Source organism: Mustela nigripes, chromosome 3 (genome assembly GCF_022355385.1).
Source record: "Mustela nigripes isolate SB6536 chromosome 3, MUSNIG.SB6536, whole genome shotgun sequence".
NCBI classification, from domain to species: domain Eukaryota; kingdom Metazoa; phylum Chordata; class Mammalia; order Carnivora; family Mustelidae; genus Mustela; species Mustela nigripes.
In genome coordinates, this window is record NC_081559.1 from 94,753,933 (window position 1) to 94,769,924 (window position 15,992).

General features: G+C 35.7%; 1 protein-coding gene across 2 annotated transcripts in view; it reads right to left on the reverse strand.

Annotated features, from left to right (window-relative positions):
- The window catches only part of RAB3GAP1 (RAB3 GTPase activating protein catalytic subunit 1), a 114,324-nt gene that overhangs the window by 92,151 nt on the left and 6,181 nt on the right, over nt 1-15,992 (reverse strand). The window lies entirely within an intron of this gene.

The window sequence follows — 15,992 nt, forward strand, 5'->3', positions numbered from 1 at the left end:
GCAACTTTCTTCTAGATATGTCTGCTCAGGCAAGGGAGACAAAAAACAAAACTATTAGGATTACATCACAATAAAAAACTTCTGCACAATGAAAGAAAACTAAAAGGCAACAAACTGTATGGAAAAGATATTTGCAAATGACATACCCCATAAAGGGTTAGTATTCAAAATACATAAAGAACAGATACAACTCAACACCCAAAACACAAGTAACCCAATTAAAACTGGGCAGACATGAACAGACAATTCTCCAAAAAAAAGACATCCAGATGGCCAAAAGACACATGAAAAGATGCTCAGCATTGCTCATTATCAGGGAAATGCAAATCAAAACCACAGTGAGATACTATCTCACATCTATCAGAATAGCTAATGTCAAAAACACAAGAAAATAGTTTTGACAAGGATGTGGAGTTAAAGGATCTCTCTTGCACTGTTGGTGGGAATGCAAACTGGTGCAGCCATTGGGGAAAACAGTATGGAGGTTCCTCGGAAAGTTAAAAACAGATCTACCCTATGATCCAGTCATCAAACTATTAGGAGTTTACCCAAAAAATACAAAAACACTAATTCATGGGGCTACATGCACCCTTATGTTTATATGGCAACATTATTTACAATAACCCCGATATGAAAGCAGCTCAAGTGCATCCATCAATACCTGAATGAAGAAAAATTAAGTGACGTACTCCTCATTAATGAAACAGACTCTTAATTATAGAGAACAAACTGATTGTTACCAAAGGAGAGAGCCTTGCAGGGATGGCTCAAAGAAGTGATGGGGATTAAGGAGTGTACTTGTGATGAGCATCAGGTGATGTAGGGAATTGTTGAATCACTCTAAGTGTACACCTAAAACTAATTTAACACTGTATGTTAACTAACTGGAATTAAAATAAAACTTCAGAAAAGTTTAAGAAAATGAACTTCACTAAAATAAAAACTTATGCTTCTCAAAAGACAAGAAGAAAATGACTGAGGAAGCCATGACTGAAGGAAAGATTCAAATACATTTATTTTTTTTTTTCAGAATACATGTATTTGACAAAGGACTCACAACCAGAGTATGAGGATAATTTAAAAAATGAAACAATCTCAGGGGCACCTGGGTGGCTCAGTGGGTTAAGCCTCTGCCTTCAGCCGGGTCATGATCTCGGGGTCCTGGGATCCAGCCCTGCATTGGACTCTCTGCTCAGTGGGGAGCCTGCTTCCCCCTCTCTCTCTGCCTTCCTCTCTGCCTACTTGTGATCTCTGTCAAGTAAATAAATAAACTCTTAAAAACAAAAACTAAACAACCTCATTTAAGAAAAAAAAAAGGAGCAAAAGACTAAAAACTTAGCAAAAGAAGATATAAATGACCAATGAGGGTACTTGGGTGGCTTGGGTCAGTTAAGTGTCTGACTTTGGCTCAGGTCATGATCCCAGAATCCTGGGATCAAGTCCCACATCCAGCTCCCTGCTCAGCAGGGAGTATGCGTCTCCTTCTGCCTCTCCCCCTACTCATGTACTCTCTCTCTCTCTCTCTCTCTCTCTCAAATTAAGTAAGTTAACACAGTTAACTATCATGAATTAGTGGATACTACCACATATTAGAAGTCATCATGAAATCCAAATTTAAAAACCACATTGAGATACCACCTCAGACCCAATGGAATGACTAAAAACAGAAATCTGACGATCTCACCTGTCAGAAAGAATGGAATAACAAATCTCATACATTGCTAAAAACATAAAATGGCATGACCAGTTTAGAAAAACGGTTTAGCAGGTTTTTTTTTCTTGAGATTTTGTTTATTTATTTGATGAAGAGAGAAAGAGAGCACACATGGGGGAGCCGAAGGGAGACAGAGAAGGAGACTCCCAGCCAAGTAGGAAGCCTGATGCCAGGGAGCTGACGTCATAACCTGAGCCAAAGGTAGACACGTAACCAACTGAGGCACCCAGGCGCCCCACTAATCATTTTTTTAATATATTTATTTCTCCACTAGACTGTAAAAAGCAAAGACTATGTTCTATTCTGCTTTACATCACAGAACTCAACAATACCTACACATTTAATAATTACCTTAGGAATTACCTTTTTTTAATATTTATGATAACCCCCATATGTCCCAAAGATGCTAGGAAATACATAATACATCTTAAATAAGTGAAAATATTTAAATATACTTACAAATATTTGTGGATGTATTAGAAAAATGTAATATATTTGGATAATATATACATTGTGATCTACTCTATCTGAAAGGTATACTCTCTGACTTGAACTGACATATGTACATCAGAGTCCTCCTGCTGTGTTTATTTGGAAATTTATTTTCTCATTGCATGGGAAAACAGAGGAGTAAACTCACTGCCTTTCTGTATTAAGAGATCTTCTCTAACACCTAAACACAAGTCATCTTTAGGATTTACTTGTTACCAGAATCTAATTTCATCTTAAATGGCCTATGATGTAAAATATAATCCTCCATTTAAGAAATATAAATTTAGGGGCGCCTGGGTGGCTCAGTGGGTTAAAGCCTCTGCCTTCCGCACGGGTCATAGTCTCAGGGTCCTGGGATCAAGCCCCACATTGAGCTCTCTGCTCAGTAGGGAGCCTGTTCCCCCTCTCTCTCTGCCTGCCTCTCTGCCTACTTGCGATCTGTCAAACAAATAAAATCTTTAAAAAAAAAAATTCATATATATATATATATATAAATAAATTTAGGGTGCCTGGGTGGCTCAGTGGTTTAAAGTCTCTGCCTTAAGCTCAGGTCATGATCCCAGGGTCCTGGGATCCAGACCACATCCGCTCTGCTCAGCAGGAAGCCTGCTTCCCTTCCTCTCTCTCCCTGCCTCTCTGCCTACTTGTAATCTCAGTCTGCCAAATAAATAAATAAAATCTTTAAAAAAAAAAAGAAAAGAAAAGAAACATAAATTTAAAAATTAATTGTTTAGCAAACTAAAAACTGTTTCTTCTACTGCCAAATGCAACACATTATTGAAAGGGAGAAAAATATAGTAAAGCATTAAAAAAACAGTGAATTTTTTTCCATTTCTTTTTTTGAGGAGGATATAGCTATGGTTCTCAACCTGATTAGACTTTAAAATCACTGAAGAAGCTTAAAAAATGTACTGATAAATAGGTTCCACAACAGACCAATTAAAACAAAATCTCTGAGGTTGTAGCCAAAACACTGTAATTTTTTAAAAGTTCCTCAAGTGATTCCAGTGTGCACCCAGGGTAGACAACCACCTGGTATGGAGCTAAAATTAGTTTTCAACCACAGGAGTAAGAAATCCTTTTGACCACAGACAGTATTAAAATATAAGCATTAAAAAATCATCTGTAGACAACTGAATATCCACATGCAAAAAAATGAAACGGGATCTTTTCCTTAACTCAAAATGGATCACAGATCTAAATGTAGGAGCAAAAACTATAGATACTATCAAGAAAGTTAAAAGATAACCCCCAATGATAAATGTTACAACATGAAAAACAGGAGGAAAGTATTCGCAAATTATACAGCTAAGGGACTTGTATCCAAAATGTATAAGCAACTCTTATACTGAATAATACAAAGACAACCCAATGTAAGAATGGGCAAAGGATCTGAACCGACATTTCCCTAAAGAGGTATACAAATGGCAAAAAGGAAAATGAAAAAATATTTAATATCAACAGCCATTAGGCAAATGCAAATCAAAATAAGATATCACTTCACATCCACTAAGATGGCTATAATCAAAAAGGTAACAAGTGTTGATGAGGATGTGGAGCGATCAGGACAAATACATTTTTGATAAAATGTAAAATGATGGGGCGCCTGGGTGGCTCAGTGGGTTAAGCCTCTGCCTTCAGCTCAGGTCATGATCTCAGGGTCCTAGGATAGAGCCCCGCATCGGGCTCTCTGCTCAGCAGGGAGCCTACTTCCCCCTCTCTCTCTGCCTGCCTCTCTGCCTACTTGTGATCTCTCTGTCAAATAAATAAATAAAATCTTTTAAAAAAAAATGTAAAATGATGTAGCCACTTTGGAAAACAGCCAGGCAGTTCCTCAAAAGGTTAAAAATAAAGCTACCATATGAACTAACAATTATGCTCAAAAGAAATGAAAACATACATCCACGCAAAAAACATATACATGGGGTATGTGCTTTGGTGAGTGCTGTGAAGTGTGTAAACCTGGTGATTCACAGACCTGTACCCCTGGGGATAAAAATATATGTTTATAAAAAATAAAAAATTAAAAAAAACATATACATGAAGGGTCAGCTTTACTTGTACTAGCTAAGAATTAGAAGCAATGTAAATGTCAATCAACTGATAAATGTATAAATAAAATATACTGCATCCTTACAATGAAATAGTACATAGCAATAAAAAGAAATGAAAGACTAATAAATGCTACAATATAGGCCAATCTTGAAAACTTTTTGCTAAGCAAAAAGGCTACATATTGTATGATTCCGTTTATACAAAATGTTCAAAACAGACAATTCTACAGAGACAAACAGTAAGTTAGTTATTGCCTCAGGAGAGGACAGAACAGTAAGTAACTGCTAACAGGTATAGGGTATCTTTTGGGAGTAACGGAACTCTTCTAAAATTGTGGTAATAGTTGTACAGCTCGATCAATATACTAAAAACCAATGAATTATACACCTTAAACTGGTTAACTATGGTATATAAATTTTATCTCAAAAAAAAAATTTAGACTGGGGCGCCTGGGTGGCTCAGTGGGTTAAGCCGCTGCCTTCGGCTCGGGTCATGATCTCAGGGTCCTGGGATCGAGTCCCGTATCGGGCTCTCTGCTCAGTGGGGAGCCTGCTTCCTCCTCTCTCTCTCTGCCTGCCTCTCTGCCTACTTGTAATCTCTCTCTGTCAAATAAATAAATAAATCTTTAAAAAAAAAATTTAGACTGAGAAGATTTTCCTTTAATCACAACATCTTACCACTATCTACTCAGCCTGAAAAACATTCCACAGTTTCAAATCTGAATGCACAAGAATCTTCTTTAAAAATAAAGAGGGAGCACATGGGAGGCTCAGTTGGTTAAACAGCCGGCTCTTGATTTCCACTTAGGTCACAATCTTGGGGGTCCTGTGTTGGAACCCTGCACTTAGCTCTATGCTTGGCGGTGGGGGTGGGGAGGGTCTGCCTGGGGATTCTCTCTCCCTCTCCACCTGCCCCTCCCCCTGCTCACACTCACACATGCACAAGATCTCTCTCTCTCTCTCAAATAAATAAATCTTTAAAAAATAAAAATAAATAAAAATAAAGATTTTTTAAAAATAAAACTCACTGAACATTTCATCTATTTATGGAATAAAACATACCAAGTTCCTAAAACAAAACAAATATGTTAGTATGCTGGAGAAATAGCATACAAATAAATACCTAGTACAATAGTCCCCCCTCACCCGCAGTTTTGCTTTCAACAGTTTCAGATAACCACAGTAAACGTCGGTCCAGAAGTGGATGATCGTCCTCCTGACATATCGTCAGAAAATCAGTAGTAGACTAACACTGTATCACAGTGCCTATGTCATTCACTTCACTGCATCTCATCATATAGGTGTTTTATCATCTCACATCATCACAAGGAGAAAAAAATAGGTGAGCACAGTACAGTAAGACAGACATATTGTTTTACTGACATATTATTATAATTATGATGTTTTATTATCAGTTGTTGTTAATCTCTTACTGTGCCTACTTCAAAAATTAAAGTTTACCATATGTACGTACAGAGAGGCAAAAATATCTATAGGATTCAGTACTATCCATGGTTTCAGGATTCCAAGGCATTTTTGTAACATGGATAAGAGAAGCTATAGAACTCAATTCCAACAGGTATCTGATGATTTCAAACAATAACTAAAAGACAGCAAAAAATGTGAAAGAACATATTTAATCCAGAAAGTAGAAGCTGACATGGCATTCTCCATGTATTTTGTAAAAATTAGATTTGTTACATTTAAGGAACTTGTTTCTTGTGAAATGGACAGAAGTATGTGACAAGGTTTCCAATAGTAATTAATGTTTCATGGCAAAGTTTCCAGTTCAGTATATTTATTATACAGTCATGGATACTGGCCGTGACAACTTGAAATTAATAAAAAATTACATCTAATCTCACACAGACACACAAACAGTTGTCACAGGCAGCCTGGTTGGCCCTCAGCCTGGATTAGGATCATTCCACTAAAAGCAAAGAAGTAGAGATAGGAATGATATTAATGCTCAATCCGGAAGCTTCAACATGGAACTTTGACTTTAGTTCCAGAGGGTTATTAAAAACCCTAACAAAAGAAATTCGGAAACAAAGGGGAACTTGATATTAGCCCCTCCTGAATCAAAAAAGAGCCACAATTCATCCAGAGAACATTCAACTACCCAAGAACTCTAACAGTAGAGATCCTAAGAAACAGGGACACAGCCATCTACAAGTGAATCATAACAAATACAACAGGCTGATCCTCAGGGAAAAGAACTAGCCAGTAGATTTAAGTATGCACAAGACACACTGGTTGGCACAAGTAAGTCTGCTTTACAGGAAACAAGTACTCTACGGCCACCTCAGGCACTCGGCTCTAATAAAAGTTTGGGCCTACCTCCACAGCCAGAACTTAAAACTCTTCTGAGTCAGAGTGGCTTGTAATTTAAGCCTAAGCATTTCATCTCTTGATCTGACCTCTTCATCTGTAGAGATGACCTTTCTCATTTGTTTATACAGCATTTGTTTGTACAACGGCATAGGCCCTACACCAAACTGAAGTTCAAAATATAATTCATGATGTACACTGAAAATTTTACTTCACTCTGAAAGAATGTTGTGCTATAACTCAATGGAAGCAAAAAATCCTTTCAAAACAAACAAAGGAAAGAATTAGGAAATAATAGAACTAAAAACATCTGAAGACACCTCTAAACTATCTCAGAAGAAACACGAGTTTTCTCAGCCAGAATACACTACATAAAACTTCATTTCTCCCCAGGTAGATGCTAAATGTTTAACTTCTAGGAGCTCCGAGGAATCAATGGATCGATTTTATTGTAAAAAAGTGTTAAGTAATTCTATGTATTTATATTCTACTCTGCTTAAGCAACTACCATTTTAAAGCCTCTGGTGCATACTTCTGAGAGAGATGCAGCAGCACAAGCACAAGCAGCAGCAGCTGCTAACTGAGATGGCACAGTGTCACATGGGGTTATGGTAAGCAATAGAACTAGATTTCCAACACAAGCAGTATAGAGCCCAGACTCTTCATCACTCAGCTATCTCTTTAAAGATACCTCCTGACACTTCCTATTATTAATTAAAAACTTTAATACAGGGGCGCCTGGGTGGCTCAGTGGGTTAAGCCGCTGTCTTCAGCTCAGGTCATGATCTCAGGGTCCTGGGATCGAGTCCCACATCGGGCTCTCTGCTCGGCGGGGAGCCTGCTTCCCTCTCTCTCTCTCTCTGCCAGCCTCTCTACCTACCTGTGATCTCTCTCTGTCAAATAAAAAAAAAAAAAAATAAAAAAAAAAAAACTTTAATACAACAAAGAACTAAAAAAACTTTCAATTTGAAAGAATAGGAAACATGATAAAATGCTAATTTTTTCCTTCTATATAATATTCAGAAAAGTTACATACACTATGGTTATTATTGAAAGGAAAAACAAAAATGGAGGGGAAAAAATACTATAAACATTATCTTAAATAATCCTATTCCTAAAAACATTATAGGCAGCTCAATGTTGATTTCATTTTAATTTACTGCATTTCTTTTTTTAAAGATTTTATTTATGTATTTCATAGAGAGATAGAGAAAGAGCTCAAGTAAGCAGAGCGGCAGGCAGAGTGGGAGAGAGAAGCAGGCTCTCTGCTGAGCAGGGAGCCCGATATGGGGCTCAACCCCATGACCTTCGAATCATGACCTGAGCAGCCGCTTAACCAACTGAACCACCTAGGCGCCCCTAATTTTCTGCATTCCTGAAACACTATTCTCATCACTGATCCTCAACTGTCTAATTTCCAAAATCTTTTTCTTTATAAGTCTCTAATCTATTACACATTTAAATGTTCTAAAAGAATGCAAATAAAGGAATCTAAATTGTTTATAATGTTTCTGTCAGTCTCAAGTTTGACATATTGTTATAACTTAGTTTGGGAAGTTTCTCACAAAGAGAAAATGTGTAATTCAAATTTATTTTACATTTGCTATATGAACTTTAACTACTGAAGTAAGTGTCATTCCAATCTACTAAGTGGGTATGAAAAATGTGAACTCATTTCAGTACTATTATAGTCATTATTCTTTTAATATTCTCAAGTAATGATTCTTCTTCCATAAATTTTTAGTGAGGTAGGAGTCAATCACTGACTGAACAGTTCAATTACCAGCTCATGCTATACCCAAACTTAACATCTCACAATAAGTACTTACAATTTTTGCTGGCTACATAGAATCATAAAATTACAAGGCTAAAAAGGATTTAAAAGGTCATTTCTTTCAATCCCCTGCCTTCAAGCAAGCTCACACTCATACCACCAAGACTTTGAACCAAGACTTTGAACTATTTTATAAAGCCTAGACACTAAAATTCCAAAATATGCTTTAGGAACTTTTTCTAATACTTCCTCTACCTAAGTTTACATTTACTTAATCTCTCAAACCAAAAACGGCAGAGTAAAATAAAAACATCAAGGGTGTTAAAGCCAAGTATGACCTAGGTGTAATCCTGTTTAAACTATAGGCAGAAAGACCTTGAGAAAATTACTACAAGAATCCAAAGTCTTACTTACTGTCCACAAAATGGGATAACACTTAATCATTAAAATCTGCCTAAGAATTAGGATTAAGTAAATTAATAGACACAATCCCTATTATATTGCATGGCACCCTAACTCATGCTCAAGTAACTGCCATTTCCACCTCTCTTAAAATCATTTCCCGGCACCTCAGAGTCTGTTATGGTAAAGGAGCTTAGTCAGATTAACGATCCTTCAGATAAAAATTATAAAATCTGTACAAAAACAAATCAATTTTTCAAGGCTCTGAAGAGTGACCAAAGAGTGACCAAGCAGAAACCAGGGTGTCCATGAAAAAAATAAATGTTATCTGATAAGATTTGCGCGTTTCTATTTTTTGTCTAAAATAGCAGTTCTCGAAATTTTTTACCTCAGGACTCCTTTGAACTTTACTCTTAAAAATTACTGAGGGGGCGCCTGGGTGGCTCAGTGGGTTAAAGCCTCTGCCTCTGGCTCAGGTCATGATCCCAGGGTCCTGGGATGGAGCCCCTCATCCAGCCCTGCATTGAGCCCTGCATTGGGCTCTCTGCTCAGCAGGGAGCCCGCTTCCTCCTCTCTCTCTGCCTGCCTCTCTGTCTACTTGTGATCTCTGCCTGTCAAATAAATAAAAAATTTTTAAAAATTTTAAAAATGTTAAAATTACCGAGGAACCCATATTAGAAATTAAAAAGGAAAAAATTATAAATTTTTGAATTCATTTAAAAATTATAATTAACTTATTACATGTTAATGTTCTACCACTATTTTCCAGAACAAACAAAAATATAAAGGGGGGGGGCACTGTTTCACATTTTGTAAATCTCTTTAATATATAATTTAAAAAAGACATTTGGATTCTTGTTATCTGTACTTTCATTCAATCTTTGCAATCCATTGTTCTGACTGAAGTATATGAAGAAAGCTGGCCTCAAATATATAATGTAGTTAGAAAAGGCAGGGCCTTCTCAACCCATGAAGGGGTCTCTGAGAACAGGAGTCCTCAGGCCCCACATCTTAAGAACTGCTGATCTAAGGGCACTCTATCCTATGCACAACTCAGAGTTGCAGAATGATGGAGCTTTACTGGATTCAAGCAACAGAGGACAAACTTCAAAAATGACAGGAAAGTTCTAAAGTTAAGACATAAATTCTGGAAGGGAAGAAACCAATGGGGGTAAAAGCCCTGAAATTTGTATATAAACTCTGCCCCAAATTTTTGTTATCTATTACACCAGGCACGAACAGTGGAAACCCCACAGTACAGTGACAAAGAAACTAAAAGAAAAGATTTCAGGGGTGCCTGGGTGGCTCAGTTCAGCTCAGGTGTTGATCTCAGGGTCATAGGTTTAGGCCTGAGCCAAGCACTGAGTCCATTTAAAAGAAAAAAGAAAAACTTAAGTGCTGTCACCAATGAGAGAGAGGAGGTTTAGCACAGTCAAATGAACTGCCTGCAAAAAAAAAAAAAAAATACTCTTCAGAGGAACACAACAGAATCTACATTTCATTCAAAATTCAAGCATATAATTAAGAAATTACTGGATACCCACATGCACAAGACAAACAAAACAAAACAGGAAAATGTGACCTATACTCAAAAGAATATAGTCAATAAAAACCAAAACCAAGAAGGCCTAAATATAGCAATTGACTCTAAACTAGCTATAATAAATACACTCAAGGACTAAACAGAAATATTTTCAAAAAGAATTTAGAAATGAGGAACCTCAGAGAATTGGAAATTATGTAAAGAACCAAATTATGTGTAAAGGCCTAAAAAGCATAATAACTAAATTGAGAAATATATCAAATGGACTTAACAGTAAATCAGAGACAGCAGAAAAAAGAGTAAATGAACTAAAAAATAAACCAAGAGAAAGAGAGGGAAAAAAATGAGGACAGCAGAACCTGAGAGACCTGTGGAAAAGTATTAAGAGTTCAAAGAAAAATTATGTCACAGATAAAGAATAGAGAATGCAGCAGGAAAGTATTTGAAGAAATAATAGCCTAAACTTCCCTAGTTTGGTGAAAAACAAAAATTTATATATCCAATATTAACAAATCTAAGCCAGAAAAATGACAAGTAAATATACCTAAACTGTAACAGTTAAATGGCTTAAAAAGAAAACTGAAGGAAAAAAGCTTAAAGCCAGCCAGTGAGAAAAGCACCAAAATAGAAAAAAAATATGAATGACACCTAACCTGTAATCAGAAACTATTGAGAGAAGAAAAAAATAGGACTACATCTTTAAAGAACTGGAATGAATGAACAAATGAATGAATAAATGATAAATAAGTAAACATCAACCCAGAATTCTTCAGCAAAATTATCCTTCAGAAAAAAATGCAAAGTAAAGGTATCTTCAAATAAACAAAACAGAATTTGCACACAGCCAAGTGTACAGCAATTTCTCAAAAAATTTTTAAAATTATCATGAGACCCATCGATTCCACCTCTGGGTATATATCCAAAAGAAATGAAAGCAGAGACGTGAACAGATATTTATACAACCACACTCACAGCAGCAGCATTCATAATAATATAATTCATAATAGCCAAAAAGTAGGTATGTTATTCATATTCATAATAGCCAAAAAGTAGAAACAACCTAAGTGTTCATCAACAGATTAACAAATGGATTAACAAAATGTGGTATATACATACAATGGAATATTCTATCATAAGAAAAAAATTCTGACACTTTCTACAACATGGCTGAACTTGAAGACATTATACTTAGTGAAACAAGCCAGATACAAAAGGATAAATACTCTATGATCCCACTTATATGCGACACCTAAACTACTCAAATCCATAAAAACAGAAATAGAATAGTGGTGGGCACCGATGACAACTATGAAGAACCTATGACATTCTTAATGTTGAAGCACTGAACATCTCTCTTACAACTGGAAGAAGGTAAGAATGTCTGCTCTCAACAGCTCTCAAAATGTTACTAAAAGTGCTGGTTGGGTGTGCCTGGCTGGCTCAGTCGGTGTCTCTTGATCTCAGTGTCATAAACTTAAGCCCATGTTTGGCACAGAGTTTACTTAAAGAAACAAGCAAAAAAGACCACCCTGACAACACTGTGCATAACTGTGCATAACTGACAGGGGTCACTAGCTATTTTAGAGAAGAAAAAAAAAAAAAGTCCTGGTTAGTGTAGTAACAATAAGAAATAAAAAGGACAAAAACTGAAAACAAAGTAAAACTGTCCCTATTTGCAGGGAACATGATTATGAATGTAGAAAATGCAAAGAATTAACAATAAGATCATGATTCTTTACTTTAGCCAAGTGTGAAGATACAAAGTCAACATACAATCTATAAATACAGAGAACAAACTAATGGTTGCCAGAGGGAAGGTGGATGAGGGGACGGGCAAAATGGATGAAGGGGAGACACAGGTTGCCAGATATGGAATAAAAGGCACTGCATAACGAATAAAGTCAATGAAGCTGAAATGGACTGTATGGTGACAGATAAAAACTACACATGAGCATAGTATAATGTATAAACTCACTGAATCACTATGGTGTACACCTAAAATGAATATAACACTGTGTGTCAACTCTACTCAAATAAAAAGAACTTTTTTAAAGTCAACATACAAAATTCTATTGTATGTCTGTGTTCTAGCAATAAACAAATGAAAAACAAAACTAAAAAACAATTCCATTACAACCACATACAACATAAATACTTGGTAATAAATTTAACAAAAGATATGCCAGACCTCCACCAAAAACTTTAAAGCACTGTCAAGAAAAATTAAAGACTTAAACAAATGGAGATATGTGGAATTTTCATGACTGGAAGCTTCAAGACTGTCTAAATGTCACTTCTCCCCCAGAGTATCCTATAAATTGAACACAAACCCAATCAGTTCCAGCAAAATCATAATCTTTTCTATGGAAACTGAGAACCTCACTCTAAAATTCATAATGGAAACATAAAGAATCTAGAATAGACAAAACAATCTTGGGAAAACAACAAAACCTAAAGACTTCAAATTAACCTCAGGACTTAGTATAAAGCTATTTGGTAATTCTCAACTGAGGGCAACTTTGCCTCTCAGAGGATATGTGTCAATGTCTAGATACATTTTTGGTTGTCATCACTGCGGCAGTGTTATTGGCATCTAGTAGTTAGAGGCCAGGGATACTACCAAATAATCTATACTGCATGAGGCAGACCCATAACCATCTGGCCCAAAATTTTAATAATGCCAAGGCTGGGAAACTCTAATCTCCAGTAGTTAAGACAATGTGGTACTGACACAGTATAGACAAACAGATTTAATGAAACAGAAAGGTAATCCCCTACATCAACAATTACCAGAAGGTAATCTCCTACATCAACTGCCTGAAAAATGTAACGGAGTAAAGTGTTTTCAACAGAGGGTTCTAGAATAGGATACCCATATATAAACACTGAAACGTGACTCTGCACTTCAAACCATATACAAATATTAGTTCAAGATGGATCACAGACCTAAAGGCTGAAATGATAAAGCATGTCGAAGAAAACATAAAAAGAATATATTCACGACTTCCAATACTACTATCTGAAAAGACTGAAAAGCAGAATACATAAAAGAACTAAAATACTCCTAAAACAAAAAAAAAAACTCAAACCAGTCTAAAACATGGACAAAAAATTTGAATAGACAGTCCACAAAGACAGACAGACAAATGGCTAATAGTAAGCATATTAAAAGTTGTAAATATTAATAACAGAAATACAAATGAAAACTAGAATGAAAAATACAAATAATTCCACAAACTACATACCCAATTGAAAGATCAAAATTTTTAAAACTGAAAACAAGCAACTGGTGAGAATGTAGAGCCACCCAAACTCTCATGTATGTATTGCTGGTAGGTGAATAAAATGGTATAAAAAGCTTTAGCAGTTCCTTCAAGTTAAACATATACCTATCCTATGATCTAGTAATTTCACTCCTAGGTATATATCTTAGAGAAATAAAAACATACGTCTCCAAAGGGCTCATACAAGAACGTTCTGCTTTATTCATAGCCAGTATGTCTGTCAACAAGTGAAACAAACTGCAGTATATTCATACAACAGAGTACTACTTTGCAAGAAAAACAGTGATTCTTGCAGGCACAAAGAAGCCAAGCACAAAGAGTATATACTATGATGCCATGTACATGAAATTCAAGATCCAGGCAAAAGTAATCTACAGTTTAAAAGAAAAAAATGAGAACAGCAGATGCCTGGGGAACATGAGTAAGGAGCACTGGGATTAACTGGAAAGGGCTGCTAGGGACCTTTCTTGGGTGAAAGCAATGTTCAATATCATGAATAAGGAGTGCTGTTACACTGATAAAAACATTTGTCAAAATTAAGCAGTTTTGTGCATTACAATATATGTAAATTTTATTTTAAAAAACTATTTTAAAAAAATCTAGTGGGGGTGGAGAGTTGATAGAGGTACTACTGAAACAAAAAAACAGCAGAACATTGTTGAAACGGAGTGATGGGCACACGGGGGTTAATCATACTATACTGTCTACAAATGTTTGACATTTTGCACAAAGGGTTTTTTTTTTTTTTTAATTCCTCTTAACTCTCCCCCTTCAGTGGAGGAAGAGAATTGGTAATCACTATCCCTCATATCAATTAAAATCTCTTCAGTCACTATCTAAACTTTCTTTTATCATCTCAGTAATCCCTGTCCTTTACATTTTATTTAATCTTATTCATCATAATTAACAGCTTACCTTGCTATCAATCCATTCACGTTTTCCCTAACTGACTTATTTACCACTATCTATAGGGAGAAAGGGGTTGGATAGAGTAAACCTTCCTTTAGCCCTTGCCAGGCAGTATGCTATGTACTTTGAATACATTACCCAATTTATATCCTAAAATTGAATTTAGCATCTAAATTTTAATCTTATCTATTACTTCTCTCCCTCATCAGAATTTGTGTTCAGTGGCAACATGGATCTCGTCTTGTTCATTATTTCTTCAGATCTGGCACACAGTAGATATTCAGTAAATATGCATAAATCAAAGTATTAACAATTATAAATAATATCACAGCTCACTAATACTCAGTTTGGCTCTCTTTTTGGTGTTGCAAATCATTCCCCATTCCAGTTACAGCTACCTTATTTTGCCCTTAATTTTACTATCATATATCAATTGTTGTTATGTACTTGTTTCAAGTGGAATAGAATGATCTATGTTTGCAAACTTACATTTTCTCTTTATTCAAAAATGTAATCATAAAAATATTTTAGGGGCGCCTGGGTGGCTCAGTGGGTTAAAGCCTCTGCTTTCGGCTCAGGTCATGATCCCAGGGTTCTGGGATTGAGCCCCGCGTCTGGGCTCTCTGCTCAGCAGGGAGACTGCTTTCCTTCCTCTCTCTCTCTCTGCCTGCCTCTCTGCCTACTTGTGATCTCTGTCAGATAAATTAAAAAAAATTTTTTTAATAATTTAATAAATCAATTTATATTTCAGCATATCTTTAAATGATTTTTAATGATGTGTGATTTCTATATGCAGTGCTACTTTCTCTGCTCATATTCATATGAATAAAGAAGAAAATCCTAATGCTTTGATAATCTCAAATTCTGTTAACATCACCATAAAGCTAAAAAAATCCTCACAAATATTGAGAGTTCCTTACAGAGGGATAAACTGCAGTTAACAACAGACTTATAATAAAAGTGATCAATTTTACTTCAAAAAAATTATCTAACAAAACAAAGCATCTACATAAGCCTAAAATCAAATTGTTAGTTCCCATTAGTGCAAAACAGAAAGTAAGTTTGTTCTCAGAGTACATTCTTTAGTAATTATTTGGGGCATGGTTTATCTTAGATTAGAATTAAGTATCTTAATTAAGTATCCAGCAATATCTTAGATTAGAATTAAAGTTCTACCTCACTTTTGAATAATTTCTTTATTCTTAAATATCCTCAAAACTTTCATGAAGTTAAAAAAAGGGGGGGGGAGACAAATACTATTAGTGGTATTGTAAAGTACAAAACTTGAGTGAAATTGCTGCTAACTAACAGCAAGTCAGTTAAGAACAAGATTTTTCCTCATTAGTTAAGCAAAATACTCTACCATGAAGTTGGTAATTACAACGTTCCTCTGACTAAAAAACTTGTAAAAAGATTTTCTAATATTCTAAGGGGGAAAGCTGACTAAAAAACTTGTAAAAAGATTTTCTAATATTCTAAGGGGGAAAGC